The sequence below is a fragment of the Canis aureus genome, chromosome 4 (assembly GCF_053574225.1).
Source record: "Canis aureus isolate CA01 chromosome 4, VMU_Caureus_v.1.0, whole genome shotgun sequence".
In the NCBI taxonomy this organism is placed as follows: domain Eukaryota; kingdom Metazoa; phylum Chordata; class Mammalia; order Carnivora; family Canidae; genus Canis; species Canis aureus.
Window position 1 is genome coordinate 15,143,218 of NC_135614.1, and position 7,652 is coordinate 15,150,869.

A 7,652-nucleotide genomic window follows, 5' to 3' on the forward strand; every position below is an offset into this window, starting at 1 on the left:
AAGTGCCAACAATATGTAGTTATGTGTACAAATAAAAAATGCCTATATGTATTCACTTAAAAAAATGTTATACTTCCCAAATTTCTCTTGTATGGCACAATATTCGAGGCCTGCAGGGATGATTTATTATAGTCTGGCAGCACCAGTTCTTCGAAACTGAATACGCTGGAGGAAGATTAAGAGGGAAGATGGAACCATTTGACAGTATAATTACACACACAACTTTTAATGTTATTGTGTATGTATCAAAGATATTGTATCAGAATTTAAAGAGATAAATATTTTAAATTTAGAAAATGAGAACACTTTCTGTTGGTAGAAAAGAAAAAAAAGGAATTTAATAATATGCCATTCAAACTTGCTTTAAATAATTATGTTATTTCAGATCTACAAGATAAACAGTCCACACCACAGAACAGGGCATGGGCTATAATTTAATAAACACATGTCCCACAAGAGTGATGAAGAATATGGCCAAAGGCTGAAATTGGATGCATACATGATCTGGGGGTGTAACTTCATTTGTAAAATGAATCACAGTCTAAACTTGGACTCGGTTGACTTATTGAAATCATACTTTTGCACGAAATGTTGTTTTTCCTATAGGGGCACTTTTCCCAGCTTATTTTTAGTTATGAGTTCTTTTGAACAAAGCACTCCAGTGTTCACTAGGGGCCAGCTAAGGACACTTTTTAGGACCTTTCTCTCCATATTTGACTCTCTTTCGCCCACCTCCAAAGCCTCTTTAACCTTCCTCCCCCACTTTCAATCCTTTCTAATTACTGCAGAAAACAAACATGGGGTTTTTTGAAATTTATGTTTATGAATTCTATAGTCACTCTTCTACCCCAAGCAAGAGGCAGGGTAGTGTGTCAGAAAATTATAGGAGCAAGCAAAAAGGAGAATAGAGTTCTAAGTTTGACACTGCCATTAATGATCTGAGAAACTTGGGCAAGTCACTTTACTAGACTTGGCCTCAGTTTTTTTCTTTTTTTCTTTTCTTTTCTTTTTTTTCTTTCTTTCTTTGTGTGTGTGTGTGTGTTTTAAAATTCATACAGAGTAGAATGAACCAGAGAATCTTAAACTAAGGAATTCAACTATGACATCCCATGATGTAAGTTTTCTGCCTTCACTCAGTCCATGAGAGCCATAGAGCTAGTTCATTCTCTATCCCTACTATTTATCAACCATATGCTCAAATTCGTTAGTCTTTTGCAACATGAGTTTCCTTTTTTTTTTTTGAGTTTCCATATTTACAGTGGGCAAAATAATAATATTTTTCTGAGTGGAGTTCCTGTAATGATTAGATGAAATTATCTAGGGCCAGCTTAGCACGATGGATGTCACAAAGTAGATATTCAATAAATGTCATCTATTATTTGGCTTTCGAGAGACACAGTTTTGATTCATTTTGATGATAAGACAATAGATGTTGGGAGTTATTCAGAAGACATTGTTTCTAGCAATCTTATTTCTCATGTCAGCTTTCCTGTTTGGGTCCACCCCGCCTTTTTCTATTCAAGGGAAGTCAGGAAGAGAACAGTCTATCCTATCACAGTCTATCCCATCATATAATAGTGGCACTCCCAATTCCTGGGGACACACTTCATGCTGAGAACCATTTAGCTTCCTTTCTTTTTATATTGTCTTTTTCAATCATAAATTCAAGTAATAAGTGTTTTGAGACATCATCTTGGATTAAATTCTGGAGTCAAATTAAAATAAAGTGCTGGGTATTCCTAGCACATAATGATTTCAAGTAGAGGCTCTGGGTTTGATTCTTGTCTCTGCTGACACTTACAGTCACTTCAACTTTCTCTTCCCTATTCCCTATATCTGTTGAATGCAAATAGGAGCACATTTCTCATAGGATTGATGGGAAAAATAAATGAGCTACTACTTAGGACAATGCTAGAACCTATTAAGCACTATTTATTTTGTAGTTATTATTTCTAATTATTGGATTTCCTAGAGAGAGAGAAGGTATGAAAGAATGAGCTCTAAATGTATGAACCGTTTTTTCAAGATTATACAACTGGTAGACCAGAGTGCAAAGGCTGAGATTAAAGAAGAATGGTTTAGATATATTGGGCATGAAAAGGACATAGCACAGTTCTACATAAAATGGAAGTGAAGAAGCATTGATCAAATGAAGAACTTTTTATTGTTTCCCAAAGTGCCTACTACACAGTACTCATGCTTGTAAATTATCTCATCTAGTCCTTAGAGATGCCCTTCCTGAAGTATCACCAGCCCCATTTTACTGAGGAGCAAATTGAGGTCCAGAGAGGTTAATGGTTAGCCCAAATTCACACAGTAAGTGGTAGAGCTTGGAATTGAATGTGTATTTGACTGACTTCAGAATCTGTTTTATTTCTAAAATAAAATGTCACATTGCAGTTGGGATGGAGTTGGCGGGCAGGGAGAAATCTGAGAAGTAGGGAAAGTATGTCTGAGAAATTTATTTACTTATGTATGAGTTGGATCAAAAGTTTACCTACATCATTTTACACTCTGAGGTAGTTTTCTTTTAGAGCCTTAGATGTTCTGATATCAACTCTCAAGATACTTCACCATGAAGGAAATTCTTAAAAGAATGTTGGAATCTGGATAGTATCTTTTCCTTGATTTAAAGACTCTCTTTTCCAGGTGGAGAGAGGTGAAAGAACATTGGCTGCTAGGAGCTGACCGGTCTTATATAATTTTTTTAGGTTATAGCTATTCTTAGGTGAATATTAATTCAAGACCTAACAAAATTTTGCAAGGTGGTATGCCAAAATTACTCATAGATGTTCTAGAAATAGTTAAAGAGCTCCAAATTAGTCATTTTTCTCCAAAGTACTGTCTTATTTATCTTCTTTTTAAAGCTGAAAATTTAACAAACCCAACTATTGTTGAAATGAAGAGATTTTCTTTCTTGCTGGAGTGATTATTCTTGAAAGAAAATGAGTCTTTTAAGAGTGAGACTATAAAAATGGTGAAGGAAGGAAAAAAATCATCAGAAAAACTTATTGAAAAACCCTAAAAAGATCAGAGAGTCACTTTCTGGTCTGGCTACAGCAATGTTTTTATTATGAATTTGACATCTGACCTTACTGTCCTCCTTAACCAAAGATGTTCAACTTTTTATTGTATTAATTTCAAATTTATATGTGCATAAAGAAGTAACCTACTTTCTCAGGAACATGTTCCATTATATATTATAAATAACACACTGAATCCGTTATTTTCAAGCATATTTTTGTACCCTCACTTCAGTTCATTTTGAGTATCAAACCAAAAGATGATCCCTTGGAACAACACAGAACTTTTTATTTTTCTTTTAATAAAACCACTCTTCTTTTTTATCACACTTTCATTAAACATTTTATGAATGTACTAAAAAATATTGAAGCCAGCATTAAAATGCTCTACTCTCACAGCAGAATTATGTGCCTTTCGTTCTCACTGTGCGAGTCATGGAACATTCCAGTCAGGCTGTGACATGTGGCCTCTGTGGGCCCCTGAAAATCGAAATGTGGACTCCAATGAGAAAAATACCAAACAAGAATATGAAAATAAAATAAAAAATGATTGAAGTATTATAATGGTTTTTTCTGTAAAATCATCTTTAAACTTAAACTTTACTCATTTGTTTAATTCATCCAACTAATATTTATCAAGGGCTTGCCACATACCAGACACTGTTATAGACATGATAGAACAGTGAGCAAATAAGTTACAAATCCCTGCCTATAAAGCTTACATTGTAGAAGGATAAGTAAGTAAAATGCATAATTTATAGGGATGATTGATATAGAGTGTATGCAGAGAAAGGGATCAGAGAGTGCACCTCCTGTATAAGGATTACAAGAAATAGTGACAGTGGGTACCATTATCCACTCATCCCAGGTAGAAATCCTTCAGCAGTTGACTATTTAATGCAGTACTTGCAGCAAGTATTTTAGAGATTCTATTAACTGATTAAGATAATTTCCTTCTCTTCCCAGATTGTCATAAATGAATATTGATCTGTATATCAGTCACTCTGCATTTTTTGAGCTAATCATGTGATTTTTCTCTCTTATTCTCTGAATGTAGTAAATTATATTGATTAAGTGGTCCATGTTGAACCAACCTTATACTCATAGACTTAGTTTTGATTTAGTGGCTAATAATTTTAGGACACATCTAAATTCTTGAGGGAAAGTGATTTTCTTTTCTTGTCATGCCCTTGTCAGGTTTTGTGTCAAAGTTATGACAGCCTCATAAAAGGAATTTCTAAGTTTACATTTTCTTTCTTTCTTTCTTTCTTTCTTTCTTTCTTTCTTTCTTTCTTTCTTTCTTCTTTCTTTTTCTTTCTTTTTTTTTTTGGAAGGGTTTGTGTAAGATTTGTGTTGTTTCTGCTGTAAATGATTGGAAAAATTCAACAGGGAAACCTGAGTGCAGTGTTCGCTTGCAAGTTTTCTAATTACAGAACAAAATTCTTTGACAGATATAAGACTATTCAGATTTCTTATTTCTTCTAGGTCATATTTGGCAATTTGTGTTTTTCAAGAAATGTGCACATTTTATCTAAATTTTCAAATTCATTGGAATAATGTTGTTTATAGTATCTTCTTAACTTTTTAAGGCGTGTAGGATTTGAAGGTAAAAGCCCTCTGTTGTTTCTGTACTGGTAATTTGTGACTTCTCTCTACTATGGATACGCAGTTTATTTATGGAATAATTCTATAAATTTACTTTTATCTTTTTACATTACATTTTACATTTGTTCTCTCTTGTGTTCCCTGTATTATTTCTTTTTAAAAACTTATTTGGCTTTAGTTTGTTCTTCTTTTTGTCAGTTCTGAGGTGAATAATTACAGATCTGACTTTCAGCCTCTTTTCTTTCTTAATATTTGTTCTTAAGACTATCGTTTTTCCTCTAAGCAGCCATAGCTGCATCACCCAAGTTTTGACATACCATAATTTCGTACCATTTTGTTCAAAATAGTTTTTATTTCATTATCATTTATTGTTTGATCTGTGTGTTTTTGCAAGTGTATTGGTTATTTACCATATTTGTGGATTTTTCTATTGTCTTTTGGATATTAATTTTAGCTTTATTTCACTGTAGTTGGGAAATGTATTCTGTGTGACATCAATATTTTGAAATTTGTTAAGATTTGCTTTATGGCCCACTGTGCTGTTAATTTTGGTAAATGTTACATGTTATTTTGAAAAAATGTAGTCTTTGAATACAGAGTTCTAGAGAGGTCAAGATTTTAATCATGTGGTTTGTATCTATTACATTAGTGTTTTTTTATTTAGTCTACTTATTATATTAGTTACAATTGTGTTAAAACTTTCACCTATAATTGTTGACTTTTCCTCTCACTGTATTTCTGTCAACTTTTTCTCTGTGTATTTTGGGAATATTTTATTAGGTGCATATACTTTATTTTTATTCAATTTCCTATTAATAGACTATTTTATAATTATGAAACAAATCTCTCTTTTATCTCTAGCAATACTTTCATCCTATTTTCCAGTAGTGACATAACTATACCAACTTTGTTTTGATTCATTTTGCATTGTGTATTTTCCTCATTATTTTATTTTCCTTGTATTTATTTCCTTTTATTTAAAGTACATCCTTTTAAGCAGTCTGTGGTTTTTATTTTTAAATACTATTTGGTGATTAAAAAATTACAGTGTTCAATATACTTACATTTTGTGCTATTATTATGTTTTGATTTAAATCTGTTCTCTAATTTGTCATCTATTTGTCCCTCTCTTTTCTTTCCTATCTTGGCTTTTTTTTTTTTTTTTAAGTAGCAGTATTGTTTTATTATAACTTTTTAATTATTCTTTCAGTGTCTACCCTACATCACTGCAAATATCTTTGATATTTCAATTTCAATTTAAATTATTTATGTTTTTAAAGATTTTATTTATTTACTCATGAGAGACACACAGAAAGAGGCAGAGACATAGGCAGAGGGAGAAGCAGGCTCCTTGTGGGGAGCCCAATATGGAATTCAATCCCAGGACCCTGGGATTATGACCTGAACTAAAGGCAGATGCTCAACCACTGAGCCACCCAGGTGTCCCAAATTTCAATTTAAATTATTTCTATCACTTAAATGACTGAAGTCATTTAAGAATTTTAGAACACTTTAATATCTTTTTTCTTTTTTTGTGCTTTTGTTATGCATTTTAAACCTACATATGCATGTGTATATTAGCTCCACAAGACATTATCAGTATAATGGTAGTAATCATCTAGATTTTCCCGGTATGTTTATCTTTTCCCTCGTTCTTCCTTTCTTCCAGCATTTCAGTGTGTCCAACAGGAATCATCTCACCTTGGATTAAAGAAGGGCTTTCCAGTATTTCCTTCAGTGTGGGTGATGAAATCTCTATGTTGGTCTGAGAGCATTTTATTTTTAAACAGAAATCCTTCCTGTTTGAAGGATTAACCATCAGACAAACAAAGTTAGCATTTTTCCATTTTTTTCCTTTTTCCCTTGCAATTTGAAAATATCATTCCATTATCTTCTGGCTTCATATGTTTCTATTGAGAAGTTAGCTGCTATCTTTCACTTTTCCCTTTTTTTCTTGGAAAGCACCAGAAGTACCTCAGTGTGGTCATTTCTTTATCGATTGTATTTGTGGCACTTCCTCAACCTCAGACTTGGTGTATTTTCATCCGTTTGGAAGGTTCTTAGTCCTTATCTCTTTGAGTATTACTTTTCCTCTATTCTTTCTTCTTCTGGGATCCCAATTATATGTGTACTATACTTTTTACCGTGTCCTATATATCTACTACACTTTTAAAAATTTGGTTTTTAACTATTTCTCTCCTGTGATTCAGCTTGAATATCTTCTTCTGACATAGATTTTAGTTTAGTAATTTTTTCTTTAGTTTTATCAAATCTGCTCTTAAAGCTGTCTATTAGGATGTAATTTCAATTAATTTTTTCAATTCTGTAGTTCCCATCTGATTCCTTTTTATAGTTTTAATTTCTCTTCTGAAATCTTTTCTTGCCTTTTATTTTTTGAATTCTGTTCATCACATTTATTTTATTTTATTTATTTTTTTGTATTTTTTTATTGGAGTTCGATTTGCCAACATATAGTATAACACCCAGTGCTCATCTGTCAAGTGCCCCCCTCAGTGACCGTCACCCAGTCACCCCATGCCTCCGCCCACCTCCCCTTCCACTACCCCTTGTTCATTTCCCAGAGTTAGGAATCTCTCATGTTTTGTCACCCTCTGATATTTCCCACTCATTTTCTCTCCTTTCCCCTTTATTCCCTTTCACTATTTTTTATATTCCCCAAATGAATGAGACCATATAATGTTTGTCCTTCTCCGACTGGCTTACTTCACTCAGCATAATACCCTCCAGGTCCATCCACGTTGAAGCAAATGGTGGGTATTTGCCGTTTCTAATGGCTGAGGAATATTCCATTGTATACATAAACCACATCTTCTTTATCCATTTCATCTGTCTATGGACACCGAGGCGCCTTCCACAGTTTGGCTATTGTGGACATTGCTGCTATAAACATTGGGGTGCACGTGTCTCGGCTTTTCACTGCATCTGTACCTTTGGGGTAAATCCCAGCAGTGCAATTTCTGGGTCATAGGGCAGATCTATTTTTAACTCTTTGAGAAACCTCCA